The sequence below is a fragment of the Elephas maximus genome, chromosome 10, assembly GCF_024166365.1.
Source record: "Elephas maximus indicus isolate mEleMax1 chromosome 10, mEleMax1 primary haplotype, whole genome shotgun sequence".
Lineage (NCBI taxonomy): Eukaryota > Metazoa > Chordata > Mammalia > Proboscidea > Elephantidae > Elephas > Elephas maximus.
The window spans coordinates 28,912,507-28,927,907 of NC_064828.1; the positions used below are offsets into that span (position 1 = coordinate 28,912,507).

A 15,401-nucleotide genomic window follows, 5' to 3' on the forward strand; every position below is an offset into this window, starting at 1 on the left:
TTACTGAGTTATGTTGTTGCTTTTATTAGGTTCCATCCAGTCAGTACTGACTCATTGCAATCCTATGTAAAACAAAATGAAACACTGCCTGGTCCTGCACTCTAAGATAATATTAACACTCAAGATTAATATTATAAACTTAGAGTCTTGATAAAATTTTTGTTTTGTTGTAACTTCTGAGACTAGATACCTGGAGTTCCTCAGTTATGTCAAGTTTTACTTTGTGTCACTTCCGTCACTTTTGAGTCAGTGTGCCATGTAAACTAATGACCACAACGTTAGTTTAAAAACATTCTACAAAAAGACAAGGACCAAGAAAATAAAGGCTTATATATCAATTGCTATGTATGGGGGTGTTCCTGATCCTAAATGAAGACACAACAGAGTCATTTTGAAAATAAAAGATTTTTTCGTGAAATCTGCTTTCAGCTGTCCTTCATGAATATACACTTGTTTGAGACTTAATATGATCCCCTAGACAGAAGTTTTTAAAGACCGAGTGAAAACATATAGAAGAGGTAGTTCATAGAGCAGCCGTCTTCTTCTCCTCTCCTGCTTACCCCAGGGGAGGTCAGAAAAGCCCTGGGGTAATATAAACTAAGGTGAGGTGGTTAGAACCTTGGGAGACTTTTTTATTGGCTGTGTGAGTCCCCCTTGCTGTGGAAATCAAATAATGTACTAAACAAATATGACCCAAAGAAAGGAACTTTTTGTGAATTATTTGAGCTTCAAAATTATACCCTCCCCAGTCCCTCTCACTAAATTTTTCCCTCTCCTAACACAACTCTCTAATCACCCATATTCCTACCTGGCAGGGGGATATCTGGAGAGAGCCTTATATAAGTGGTTACCTATAAGAGTAACTACCTGCTCCTGCACCTTTATGGCCTTTGTCCTGAGGAGTCTTTTAAGAGAGTTACCCCTAATAGAGACTCTTTAGTGTCTTAAGTCACACTTCAAAAATCTTACATTTGAGATTGTATATACCAGGTAAGGGCAACAGATAACCTTTGTGTTCCTGTTAATATCCTTTTTTTTTTTTTTTATATTCAGAGGCACCTGGGAAGAAAGGGCAGGCAACCTACTTCCAAAAAATCAACCGTTGAAAACCCTATGGAGCACAGTTCAACAGTGAAATGAATGGAGTTGCCATGAGTCAGAGTTGACTCTGATATAGATATTGATATGAATATATATAGACATATCACAACGTAGATGTATATATTTTTTTTTATTTATATACGTATATATCATACTTAGGAGAGTACACACACACCTATGCAAGTTGAAAATCAACTGGATGGCACACAACAAAGACAACATATCTCTCTATATACATATGTATTTTATTTAGGAGAATACACACACACACTTATCTATATCTATGTATATATGCATATATAGATAAAAAAATAGATAATATATATTCTACTAAGTATACAGTCTAATATAATTTTAAGATTTCTCTAAAACACTCTCCTTCAAGAATTTATCAATTCTGAACAAAATTTAATTGAGCAGCAATGAAAATATGAATAAGAGCAAAAAAGCAAGCCAGGACAATATTTTTGAGTTAAAGGAAGAGTAGCAATTGATACATAAGTCTTTATTTTCTTTCCCAAGAATCTTTAAATATAAACCTGGATCCCCATCTGTCTTTGCACTGTTATTCCATATTTTCTGGTCTTTTACATCTCACAGACACATGAAAATCTTCAACACCCCCAACAACTTTGGCACCATCACTGGCTTCACCCTCCTGGGCTTCCCCTGGCCCAGGGAGGGTCAGGTCCTCCTCTTTGCGCTCTTCTCTGTCATCTACCTCTTGATCCTCATGGGAATTGGTTCCATCATCTGTGCTGTGGGCTGGGATTAGAGACTCCATACACCCATGTACATCCTACTCGCCAGCTTCTCCTTCCTGAAGATCTGCTATGTCACCTCTACTGTCCCCAATATGTTGGCCAGCTTCCTCTCTGAGACCAAGGTCAACTCCTTCTCTGGGTGCTTTCTGCAGTTCTATTTCTTTTCCTCCCGGGGGTCTACAGAATGCTTTTTCTTAGCAGTTATGGCATTTGATCGTTACCTTGCCATCTGCCAGCCATTGCATTACCCCACTGTTATGACTGGCCGTCTTTGCACCAATCTCGTGGTTAGCTGCTGGATACTTGATTTCCTCTGGTTCCCAGTCCCTATCATTGTCATCTCCCAGACGTCCTTCTGTGGATCTAGGATTATAGATCACTTCCTGTGTGACCCAGGTCCTCTGTTGGCATTCACCTGTCCCAGAGCCCCGGTGATAGAGTTCCTCTGGATGATTTTAAGTTCTCTACTCTCATTTATTCCTTTCCTCTGTATCATGGGGTCCTACGCTTTGATCCTGAGAGCTGTATTGAGGGTCCCTTCAGCATCTGGATGAAGAAAGGCCTTCTCCACCTGTGGATCCCATTTGGCTGTGTTTTCACTCTTCTATGGTTCTGTGATGGTCATGTATCTGAGCCCAACATCCAAGCATGAATCTGGAATGCAGAAGATCATGACCCTGTTTTATTCTGTGGGAACCCCACTCATTAATTCTGTGATCTACAGTCTGAGGAACAAAGATATGAAACATGCCCTGCAGAAATTTCTTGGAACTTAAAAATTAAAACCTTGGTACCACCTCCAATATATATTGCTAAGTGAATAAATGAACATCAGTATGTAAACTGCTATTTATGTATAAAAAATATAAACTAGTGTGTGTGCACATTTAAAAAAAAGAATCTGTCAAATGACTGAGGCGAACCTAGCAATGGCTGCATCTGGGAAGAGAGGATGTCTTGGATATAATGAAAGGAAAAAGATTTATTTTCACCCTGTACCCTTTCGTATCTTTTGAATTTTGTACCACATACAATATTCTTTAAGGAAGAAGAAGGACGAGGAGGGAAAGAAGAAAGATGATGTGTCTACTAGTAAATTTTCTGAGAATTGAGACAATTCCTGGTTTGTTGGGGAATCTAGAAAGTACGTAATGGAAAAACAAAGATGCCAGGACCTGAGAACCCACAGACATTTCGCCAGACTTGGTTTTGGAGAAGGTGGGAATGACTTTGTCCTCTGAGGATGTGTGGAAGGAAATTAATTATGATAAACTTATAAGTGGTCTCTTTTCAGAATTGTTATTTTTTATCTTCTTTATTCATTAAAAAAAACTTAATGAACACCTTCAATATGTCAGGTGCTGAGCTAGAAAATGAATCCAATAAACTGGATAAGTCACAGTCTAGGCTGAGAAAAAATTAAAATTGTGTTATGTACTTTGACCAAAGGAGCTACATTGCTGCAGGAGAGTGCTGGGGAATAGTGTGCGCAGAGTATGGAAAGGTGAGGTGTCAGAGAACAGGAAAGTGAAATATTTCAGCACAGCTCATTACATCTCATATTCACCTCAAGACAAAGATCAAGAATGTCCCTAGAAGGGGTCTGTGAGGCACTTCAAGAAAGCCTGCCTGATGTTTTACAATTTACTGCTTCAATTGGCAAAAGCCTGGCAGTTTGAATCCACCCAGAGGTACCTCAGAAATAAGTTCTGGCAATCTTCTTCTGAAAGATCACAACCGTCGAAAAGCATATATATGGAGCCCAGGCGGCAGTGGTTAAGAGCTGGCTGGTAACCACAAGGCTGGCAGTTCAAATCCATGAGCTGCTCCTTGGAAACCCTATGAGGCAGTTCTGCTGTGTCCTACAGGCTCACTATGAGTCGGAATTGATGGCAATGGGTTTGGTTTACACAAACACACACATATTTATACATATCCTATAAAAATAAAAATTGCAAGTACATACTTGCAATTTTTATTTTTATAGGATAGACTCTCAGTGTATTTCTGGATCAAAGGCCAATGCATATAACAGGTATTGTCAGATTACTTTCACTCAAGGGTGGACACATTCACGTTTCCACAAACAATATGCATATCATCACTAAATTCTGCCAGTCTGGTGGGCCAGAGGAAACAGCCTATTGGTAATGTCATTGATACCTGTTTTATTAGTGATAAGATTGAGAAATTTTTTCCTATGCCACAGGCCTTTGGAATTGCCACTGTTATAATTTGTCTGTAAATATCCTTATTCATTTTTTAATTATTTATATTTTTCCTAAGAAATCTTTTTTTTTTTTTAATTGTGTCTTAGGTGAAAGTTTACAGTTCAAGTTAATTTCCCCACACAAAAATTTATGCACATGTTTTTATATGAACTGGTTGTGATCCCTATAATGTGGCAGCACATCCCCCCTTTCCACTCCGGGTTTCCCGTGTCCATCCAACCACCTCCTGTCCCTTCCTGCCTTCTCATCTTGCCGCTGGACAGGAGCTGCCCATTTGGTCTCATGTATCTGCTTGAACTAAGAATCACACTCTTCATGAGCATTATTTGATGTTTTATAATCCAGTCTGTTGTCTGAAGAGCGGGTTTTGGGAATGGTTTTAGCTCTGGGGTAACAAGCGTCCGGGGGCCATGGCTTCAGGGGCTCCTCAGACTCAGTCAGACCCCATTAGGTCTGGCATTTTTATGGAAATTTGACTTCTGCTCCACACTTTTTTCTGGCTCCTTCAGGGACTCTTTGTTGTGTTCCCTGTCAGGGTGGTCATTGGTGGAAGCCCGGCACCATCTAGTCCTTCTGGTCTTAGGCTGATGAAGTCTGTGGTTTATGTGGCCCTTTTGTCTCTTGGGCTAATATTTAACTTGTGTCTGTAGTGTTCTTCATTCTCCTTTGCTGCAAGTGGATTGGAACCAATCGATGCAACTTAGATGGCCGCTCGTAAGCTTTTAAGATCCCAGATGCCACTCACCAAAGTGGGAGAGAGAACATTTTCTTAATAGACTTCGTTATGCCAATTGACCCAGTAGTCCTCAGAAACCATGGTCCCCAGACCCTAGCTCTAGCTCCTCTGTCCCTTGAAGTGTTTGGTTGTGTTCAGGAAACTTCTTAGCTTTTGGTTTAGTTCAGTTGTGCTGACTTCCCCTGTATTGTGTGTTGTCCTTCCCTTTACCTGAGATGATTTCTTGTCTACTATCTAGTCAGTGAATTTCCCTCTCTCTCCCTCCCCACCCTCGTAATGCATCAAAGAATGTTTTAAGAAATCTTTTATATTTCAGAGATAAACTCTTTATCAGTCATATGTATTAAACATTTTTCCCTAATCCATTATTTGCCTTTTGGTTTTGTTTATGGTATCTTTACAAAAATTTGATTACACATACAGAATTTTTTTTTTTTTTTTTACTAAAAGCCAGAGATTTATAAAGTCTAAAGACGGGTCAATTTGGAATGGCAGAAGAGGATAAGGCTTCCATGTACCTCTTCGCCAAAACAGGAAGAGTTGGAACCATTGGGGTATAAAAAGGCAATTCATGAGCTTTGGTTAATTCTCATTCCACAAAAGACATGACTGAGGGCAAAATTCAGATCCTTGTCAAGTAGGCCATAGACAAGAGGATTTGAGATTGACATTACTACAGAGAGATGATGTGGTGATAATGTAGTGAATGCCAGACATAATGCAGTGAATGTCTGACTTTTAACTGCACTCTCAGATGTGGGACTAAGGGGATGGAATAGATATTCTAAGATGGGTATGGTAACTCAAGAAAGTTCCAGTGTGTCCATGCCACACAGAGTGATCAGTAATATTAGAAAAAGATGAAAATGACAATTAAGTGTATAAGGACAACAATGAGGAATCACAGGGACACCAATATGCTCAGAGCCACTCTGTCATAACAGAAGGGTAATGCGGAAGGTCTGGTAATATTCTAAGTAAAATTTTAGTACAAATTCAGCCTTAAATGACTAATGATGAAAATGCTCAACAAGTTTCTTAAGTGAATTTTTTTCCCAGAAGCACAAGAAAATCCTCTAAGAAGGCTAAAAAGCCAAAAGACAGCCAGGAGGGAAAGGGGAAAGGAAGGAGAAAGAGAGGGAGGATGCAAAGGAGGAAAAGAAAGAAGAAAGATACCAGAAGGAAGGGAAGAAAGAAAAGAAAGGAGGGGGGGAGGGAGGGAAACAGAAAGAGGGAGAGAGAAAGCCACACACACACCCAAAAAGAGGGAAGAAGGAAGGGAGGAATATTTATCCAAAGCAACAATGGAATTTAAAAACAGAAAAAAATGAGGATGGCAAACCCAATTCCAGAAGAGAAAACTAAAAAAAAAAAAAAAAAAAATAGATGGTATCATTCTGTAGTTGTTGATAGTCCTGAGTTAACCATTGATATAGACAATCTAGGAAGAGGATCTATATAACCACCCAGCTGGGGAGCTCACCTGAAATCACTTGGCTGCAGAAATTGATAGCCAGAATGAGGTGATGTCTCCTGCACATTCTCTGCAAGAAAATGGTTTTCTATCTGAGACGTGGCTCCCACTGTGTAGCAGAAAATGTAAGCATTAGAGCAACCTTGGCTTTTCTGCTTCTAAGAGAAGTGGTAGCATTCTGCTCACCAGTGGGGAGTGTCAATCAGTCTGTGTCCTCAGAAGGCAACGTCATCTTCTGACACTTCTCTACCTGCAAGAAAGCTTATTGTTGATATCCAACTAAGGGAAAGAATCAGTGAGGTGTCTGATGAATCCATTATTCCTGCAAAACTCCAGATGTGAATCTTTATTTATCCTGTGTGTTATGGTACTGCATAAACTTCTGTTTTCGAGGAAGGGGAAAAGGAATGGAGAAATAAAGGAATGAATGAAGGTACGAAGGAGGGAACAGAGGTAAGATCTTGTAATTTTTTGGAAAGAGATTGCTGCTGTAAGTAACATATACTTCTTATTTCCAAGTAAGAGTATTCCTAAAATTTTGACTGTGAAGCAAATTTCTTCAAATTATATTTCTTAAAATTGATTTATCTTACTAAGCGAAAACAGACTCTGGTATGGATTGAATTGTGTCCCCCAGATGTGTGTCAACTTGCCTAGGCCATGATTCCCATATTGTGAGATTGTCCACCATTTTGTCATCTGATGCGATTTTCTATATTGTAAATCCTACCTCTATGACATTAATGAGGCAAGATTAGAGACACTTACGTTGATGAGGCAGAATTCAATCTATAATATTAGGCTGTATCTTGCTTGAGTCAATCTCTTTTGAGATATAAAAGAGAGAAGCAAGTAGAGAGACAGGGGGACCTCATACCACCAAGCAAAAGGAGCCAGGAGTACGCGCGTCATTTGCACCCAGGATTCCTGCGCTGAGAAGCTCCTAGACTGGGGAAGATTGATGACAAGGACCTTCCCTCAGAACCAACAGAGAGAGAGAGAAAGCCTTCCCCTGGAGCTGGCACCCTAAATTCCAACTTCTAGCCTCCTAGACTGTGAGAGAATAAATCTCTGATTATTAAAGCCATCCACCTGCGGTATTTCTGTTATAGCAGCATTAGATAACTACGTCTCCTAGAATAGAAAATACGATCTTAATAAATAATTCAGAAAAAGCTCATTTAATGAAATAGTAAAATTCCCTTCTAAAATATCAATGCTAATTTCAGTTCTGTAGAATCCTGCAGCTTGGAAATATGCTTGTTCTACCCACACACATTTATTCAAAATGTATGACAGTGGAAGATATGTAGTAGATGTTGAGTAAGAAGTTGTTTCATTTCTAGGAGAGTTATGCACATGGCTGGGAAATCCGGAGCGCAGAGGTCTCCTGCTTCCATGCTATTATGGCTAAACTGATTCCCTGAAAGTTTTGTCTTTTTTCTTTCTTTTCCCCTTTTTGTTTATTTTGTTGTTTTGTTTTGTTTTTATGTGTACATTAGAAAGAAAAGTGGGATAATTGGCAATAGCCAAAAAAAGCCTCTAGATTAGTTAATAGCATGCTGTCAATGTTAGTTTCCTTATTTTCATAATTATATTGTGGCTATTGAAGATGTTCACATTTGAGGAGTCTCAGTGGAAAACATATCCGAATTCTTTGTACTGCCTTTTCCATGTTTTTGTAAGTTTGAAATTATTTCAGAATGAAAGCTTAAAAATCACTCTTCCAGGTCATCTCATCTTTCTAGAAAATCAGAGGAGGTCCTGTTCCCAAAACCACTCACTAGAGTTCCAGTGAATAGCTTCCTGTATCTCAGCCATCTCAGCCTGTGTCACTTTGACAGTCTTTTCCCTTAGATATCTGGTAGACACTCTGAGTGGGCTTGAAGGTTGACTGATTATGTTACATGCCAACCCTGAAAACTTGGAGCTGGAAAAGGTAATTTCTACTGGAAAGGAAAACAAACACAGAAGGCATCAGGGTCTCCAGAGATGGCAGACACCAGAGGAAGGGAAGAATTGGTAAGAAACCATCTCCTGACACTGCTCTTCTAGAGGTGGTAAATTGATCCTTGTGGAGCAGGGAAATAGGACTCACTCCCTGGAGGCTTGGCTTATAATCCTTCCACCCTCCAACAAATCCAGAGAGCTTCACCCCAAACCTATTGCTACTCCTTCACTCTTTCATGTTTATTGTAGAGGAGAACACGTCTCCATTCCAGGAAGATCAGAAGCTGTCGGAGAAACTTCAGGTTTGGATTCACTTCCCTCTTGCCCATAAAAGGAGATTGTGTAATACTTAGAGGACAAGATAACTGTAATAGAGCTGGAAAAACTACTGCTCTCTAAAAAGGCACCTCCTTACCCTGCTTCAGCTATACATTATACCATAATAAGTCCTAAGCACTAGTATTTGTCAGACCCTAGAGAAGGGACTTCCATATATGTTACCTCATTCAGAGTCCCTGGCCCTTTAATGAAAGGATTACTGGTCTGCTTTACAGTGGGAGAAATTGGGTAATAGTTAATATAATTGACTTGTAAAAGTTCTCACAGTTGAAGTATGAGTTGTAATTCAAACCCTAGGCTCCTTACTCCAAATCTGTTGCTTCTCTACTATATCTTAGCTGCCTACCACTTATCACAAATGAGAAAATTGTTGTTAGTTTCAAGGACTTTGAAAAAATGGGATGGATGTGACCAAACGTCCAGATCAAATTAAACAGATGGTTATGCTGCTGTGAGAGAGGGCACGGTAATAGTGGTTCCAGTTATTGTACCTTCTTGGACCAGCCTTAGGGAAAAAGGGAAAAACCAGAGAAATGTCTTTATCTCATGCATAGCACAGGATCTGCCTCACCCTGGTCTGATCTAGCCCAACCTCCCTGAGATACAATGCGGGGGGAGGGATGGAGTTTGTTTTGTTTTGCTTTGCTCATAAACTTGTTCAGAGCAGCCTATGTACATAAACACAGCTTTAACACCACTGTACCCATATTCTCACTCCCTCTGCACAGCATCTTCTGCGCTGGTTCAGGGAACTTTGGCTACCCAGTATGAAAGCTCCAGCGCAGGCTTATTCTGTGTAAACACCACGGCTACTCTCTATACAGAGGAGCTAAGTAATAAAAGCTGAGTAACAAAAGCCTTTTTAGAAATAGCTACTTGACCCACTGTTAATTTAGTTAGGTGAAATGTAAAGGGGTGTGTGTATACAGAGAACCATTTTTCACACCTTCTTGTTTTCTAGGGCAGCTTTGTGAGACTCTCAGAGTTGGAAGATTGCCCCAACAGGGAGCTGACCTGGATATTTTGGGTTAAATTATAAGTGACATACACTCCAATGTTTTTGTCTGAGAGATAAATGTAACTAAAACATCTAGATCTATAAAGCCTTGACACCATGTGTGCTTGTGGTATAAATGGAATAAGTATAAGCATTTTGTATTGAAAAAGGGTTAAGAATCATAGAACCTAACTCTCTTATATTTCATAAAGTTTAAAAGATTCTACTGGAGTGACTAAGCAATTTTGTTGCAATGCTAAACCTAGAATCTCCATCTCACCCTCTCTCCTACTTCTACATCCAGGACTGTGGGGTCCTAATCAGCAGTAGCTGCAGGAGAGGAAACCATCTAGGGTGGAACACGTTCTACCAGGCAGAACATTCAGTCTCCCATTACTTCCTTTAAATGGAATTCCCCTGAAGTCTGGGTGAGTTCTCTAGTAGCCTCAAGTCATTTGGAGCCTTTCTTGTATATGCCAGCTCCTCAAATCTCATCTTACAGGCTTTTTAAAGTTCAAATGAAGTAATTGATAAGTATCTATCTATTTATCTATCCATATCTCTCTCTCTTCTCTCTCTGTTGTGTGTGCGTATATATGTTATATGTATATATGTATAGATAGATATGTATATGTAGAGAGTATATATATATATATTCTCTGTGTTTGTGACATTGTAATCATCTTTTTTTTTAATTTTTCTTGTGCCTTAAGTGAAAGTTTACAAATCAAGTCAGTCTCTCATACAAAAATTTACATACACCTTGCTGTATACTCCTAATTGCTCTCCCCCTAACGAGACAGCCCGTTCCTTCTTTCCACTCTCCCTTTTTGTGTCCATTCCATTAGCTTCTAACCACCTCTGCCCTCTCATCTCTCCTCCAGATAGGAGATGGCAATGTAGTCTCAAGTTAGACAATCCTTTTTAACAAATATTTACATAATACCTACTTTCTTCCTCAGACTCTGCTGGGCGTGGACATAAACAGTGAACACGAAGGTCAATAAGAGCAAAGACCCTGAGTCAGGAAAGAACCTAGCTGTTTTTAGAAACAGAAAGAAAAGCCAAAGTTGTATTACCGAAGTGTTGTGTCGGGAAAACTATGAACGTATAAGTTTGTCATTGTGTGCGTGTGTGTGTAGAGACATAGCCCGACGACTTTGGAAACTCATTTCAGTAACTTCGCTGAAATCTGGCCCAGCAGGTCTGAGTTAGCTCAGTAGAAGAACAGGCTGATTCCACCTGCTGGCCTGTAGAGGTGCCTGCTTTCTAACAAGGCCACTTGCTCAACCAAGAAACTTCCATTGTATTGTAGTCAAACTGATGGTCTTTGCTTTCCTGTCCCTATAAATCCGTAGAACAGGAGTCAGCACACCATGGTTCATGGCTCAAATCTGGCCTGCTGCCTGCTTTTATATTACCAGCAAGCTAAGAACATTTTTTACGTTTTTAAATGGTTGGAAAAGTCAATAAAAGAGTAACATTTCATAAAACATTTGACATATGTGATGTTAATTTTATGAAATTCACATTTCAGTGGAAATAAATAAAGTTTTATTAGAATACAGCTATGTTCATTCATTTAGGTATTATGTATGGCTACTTTGGCACTACAAAAACAAAGATGAGTTGTTACGACAGAGGCTATATGGCTCACAAGCCTAAAATATATAAGAAAAAAATTTACCACACCTAGTTTAGTGGATTACAGGGGTGGAGGCCTCTACTGAAAGGCAGACCTTGGTGAATACAGTCCAAATATGCACACATCTCAGTGGGATCATGGGAGTTCAGGGGAAGGTGGACTTTCTGTTACTGTCCATCTTGTCCATTTTTTCTCCAGTGATCCCTATTTTGATATACGGAGAGGTTATGTTAGTGGGCTATGTGTGCACACAGTGTGTGTGTGAGGGAGAGAAAATGAGAGAGTATGACTGACAGAACTATGAAATGAACTTGGAGATGTTTGTCGTTGTTGTTAGGCACAATCAAGTTGATTCTGCCCATAAGACACCCATGCACAGCAGATGAAAATACTGTCCTGTCCTGTACCATCCTCACAATAATTTCTATGTTTGATCCCATTTTTGCAGCCACTGTGTCAATCCATTTTGTAGAGGGACTTCCTCTTTTTCACTGACTCCCTACTTTACCAAGCATGATGTCTTTCTTCAGAGACTGGTTTCTCCTGATAACATGTCCAAAGTAAATGAGATGAAGTCTTGCCATCCTCACTTCTAAAGTACATTCTGACTGTACATCTTCCCAGATGGATTTGTACATTTTTCTGGCAGTCCATGGTATACTCAGTGCTCTTAGCCAACACCTTAATTCAAAGGCATGAATTCTTCTGTCTTCCTTATTCATTGACCAGTTTTCACACGCATATGAAGCGATGGAAAATTCCATGGCTTGGTGTTAGGCATACCTTAGTGCTTTTTTTTTTTTAACACTTTAAAGGTTTTTTTGCAGCAAATTTGCCCAATGCAGTATGTCGTTTGATTTCTTGACTGCTGCTTCCATGGGTGTTGATTGTGGATCTAAGTAAAATGAAATCCTTGACAACTTCAATCTATTCTCTGTTTATCATGATGTTGCTTATTGGTCCAGTTGTGAGGATTTTTGTTTTCTTTATGTTGAGATGCAATCAATACTGAATGCCGTAGTTTTTGATCTTCATCAGTAAGTGCTTCAAGTCATCTTCACTTTCAGCAATCAAGGTTGTATCATCTGTGTATTGCAGGTTGTTAATCAGTCTCCCTCCAGTCCTGAAGCCATCTTCTTCTTCATATAGCCTAGTTTCTCAAATTATCTGCTTAGCATAAGATTGAATAAGTATTGTGAAAAGATACAACCCTGACACACACCTTTCCTGATTTTAAACCATGAAATATCCCCTTGTTCTGTTCAAAACAACTGCCTCTTTGTCTATGTACAGGTTCTACAGAAGCACAGTTAGGTGTTCTGGAATTCCCATTCTTTGCAATGCTATCCACAATTTGTTATGGAGGTGTTTATTATGGACTTACTGTGGAGATGTTTAGAGGGGCCAAATCAAAGACCACAGTTTAGAGATTTTATTTTATTGTGAGTGAACTGGAATGCTAACTAAGGTCTACATACAAGAGAAGGGAATTATTTGATTTTCTTTGTCAAAGAGTCACTCTGGTTGTGGCATGGAGAGCAGTGTTTTGTGAAGCACCAATGGAAGCAGGAAGCCAGTTAAGACACCATCACAGTGGTCCATGGGAAAAAAGATGGCTTGAACTAGGGTGGAGGCAGTAGAGATGGGAAAAGTTTAACTAAAGTTTTGTTAACAAGCATTTCATTTCTGATTGATCAATGGGAATTAGCAGTTCATAAAAAAAAAAAAAAAAGCTTGGTTTAGTACTTATGAAGCAAAGATGTGGATTTGGGGGAACTGTGTCTGACCTTGTCATAGGTACAGAAGGGAGCACCCTTGAGTCTTATCTAAGTCATAGAGAGAAGGATTATTATTTGCAGTGAGCCATTTTTTTGAACACAAAAAGCAAAGGGATTTCTTCAATTATGGCTGTTTTTCCAGGATCATGGTGTTCAGGTAAAACTGAGCATCATCAGGTGATATATATATGTATCCTACTAAGTGTAGTCTAATATAAATACTTCTACAATACTCTGCTTCAAGAGCTTATCCATTCTGGCCGATAGTATACTTGGGCCCACAGGGAAAATGTGAATGAGAGCAAAAAAGCAAGCCAGGCCAATATTTCAGGATTATAGAAAAGGAGTAGCAATTGGTACTTAAATCTTTATTTTCTTTCTCAAGATGCTTCCAATATAGCTCTGGGTCCCCATCTGTCTTTACACTGTTATTCAGTATTTGGTGGTCTTTTACAGCTCACAGACACATGACAATCTTCAACACCCCCAATAACTCCAACACCATCACTGGCTTCATCCTTCTGGGCTTTCCTTGCTCCAGGGAGGGTCAAATCCTCCTGTTTGTGCTCTTATCTGCTGTCTACCTCCTGACCCTCATTGGGAATGGTTCTATCATCTGTGCTGTGCGCTGGGATCAGAGACTCCACACCCCCATGTACATTCTACTTGCCAACTTCTCCTTACTGGAGATCTGGTATGTCACCTCCACTGTCCCCAACATGTTAGACAACTTCCTCTCTGAGACCAAAGTCATCTCCTCCTATAGATGCTTTCTGCAGTTTTATTTCTTTTTCTCCCTGGGTTCTACAGAATGCTTTTTCTTGGTGGTTATGGCATTTGATCACTATCTTGCAATATGCTGGCCTCTGCTGTACCCAACCATTATGACTGGATGTCTCTGCACCAATCTTGTGGTCAATTGCTGGGTATTTGGTTTCCTCTCATTCTTGGTTCCCATTATTATCATCTCCCAGATGTCCTTCTGTGGATCCAGGGTAATTGACCACTTCCTATGTGACCCAGGTCCTCTTCTAGCACTTACTTGCAAAAAATCTCTTGTAATGGAGCTTGTCTTCTCCATCTTAAGTCCCCTGGCCCTCATTCTCTTTCTCTTTATCATGGGGTCCTATAGTCTGGCCCTAAGAGCTATACTAAGGGTCCCCTCAGCAGCTGGATGAAGAAAAGCCTTCTCCACCTGTGGGTCTCATCTGGCTGTGGTTTCACTATTCTATGGCTCAGTACTGCTCATGTATGCAAGTCCAACATCTGAGCATGAAGCTGGAATGCAGAAAATTGTGACCCTGTTTTATTCTATTGTGACCCCTCTCCTTAACCCTGTGATATACAGTCTTTGGAACAAAGATATGAAGAGAGCCCTGCAGAAATGTCTGAGAATGTAAAAAAGAATGTAAGTTAAAAAGACCCCTGAGAAGAACAACACACAATACAGGGGAAGTCAACACAACTGGATTAAACCAAAAAACGAGGACATTTCCTGAATACAATGAAACACTTGGAGGGACAGAGTAGTAGGGGTGGGTATCTTGGGACCATGGTTTCAGGGGACATCTAGGTCAATTGGCACAACAAAGTTTATGAAGAAAATGTTCTGCATCCCACTTTGGTGCGTGGAATCTGGTGTCTGAAAAGCTAGCAAGCGGCCATCAAAGATGCATCAATTGGTCCCAACCAACCTGGAGCAAAGGAGAATGAAGACCACAAAAGACACAAGGAAAATATGAGCCCAAGAGACATAAAGGGCCACATAAACCAGAGACTCCATCAGCCTGAGACCAGAAGAAGTAGACGGTGCCTGGCTACCACCAGTGAGTGCCCTGAGGGTGAACACAAGAGAGAGTCCCTGATGGAGCAGGAGAAAAGTGGGGTACAGAACTCAAATTCTAGTAAAAAGACCAGATGTAATGGTCTGACTGACACTGGAGTGACCCTAGAGGACATGGCCCCTGGACATTCTGTTAGCCCCAAACTACAATAATTCCTGAAGCCAACTCCTAAGACAAAGACTGAACTATAAAATGATACTGGTGAAGAGTGTGCTTTCTAGATCAAGTAGACACATGAGAGTAAGTGGGCAGCTCCTGTCCAGAGATGAGATGAGAAGGCAGAGTGGGACTGGAGCTGGTTGAATGAACACGAGAAATACAGGGTGGAGAGGAGAAGTGTGCTTTCTCATTATATGGCGAGTAACTAGGGTCATATAACAATGTGTGTGTAAGTTTTTGAATAAGAAACTGACTTGAATTGTAAACTTTCACTGAAAGCACAATTAAAAAAAGACCCTGATCAATATTAAACTCATATTTAACCTGTTTTTCAGATTAAAACAAAAGTGTCATTTATATAATTTTTCATCCTAGTGTTGATC

The 15,401-nt window shown here is 39.9% G+C and overlaps 2 pseudogenes; both read left to right on the forward strand.

Moving 5' to 3' along the window:
* Nucleotides 1-1,610: 1,610 nt before the first annotated feature.
* On the forward strand, nucleotides 1,611-2,641 carry LOC126084561 (olfactory receptor 11G2-like; annotated as a pseudogene).
* Nucleotides 2,642-13,482: 10,841 nt separating this feature from the next.
* LOC126083580 (olfactory receptor 11G2-like) lies at nucleotides 13,483-14,415 on the forward strand (annotated as a pseudogene).
* Nucleotides 14,416-15,401: the final 986 nt, after the last annotated feature.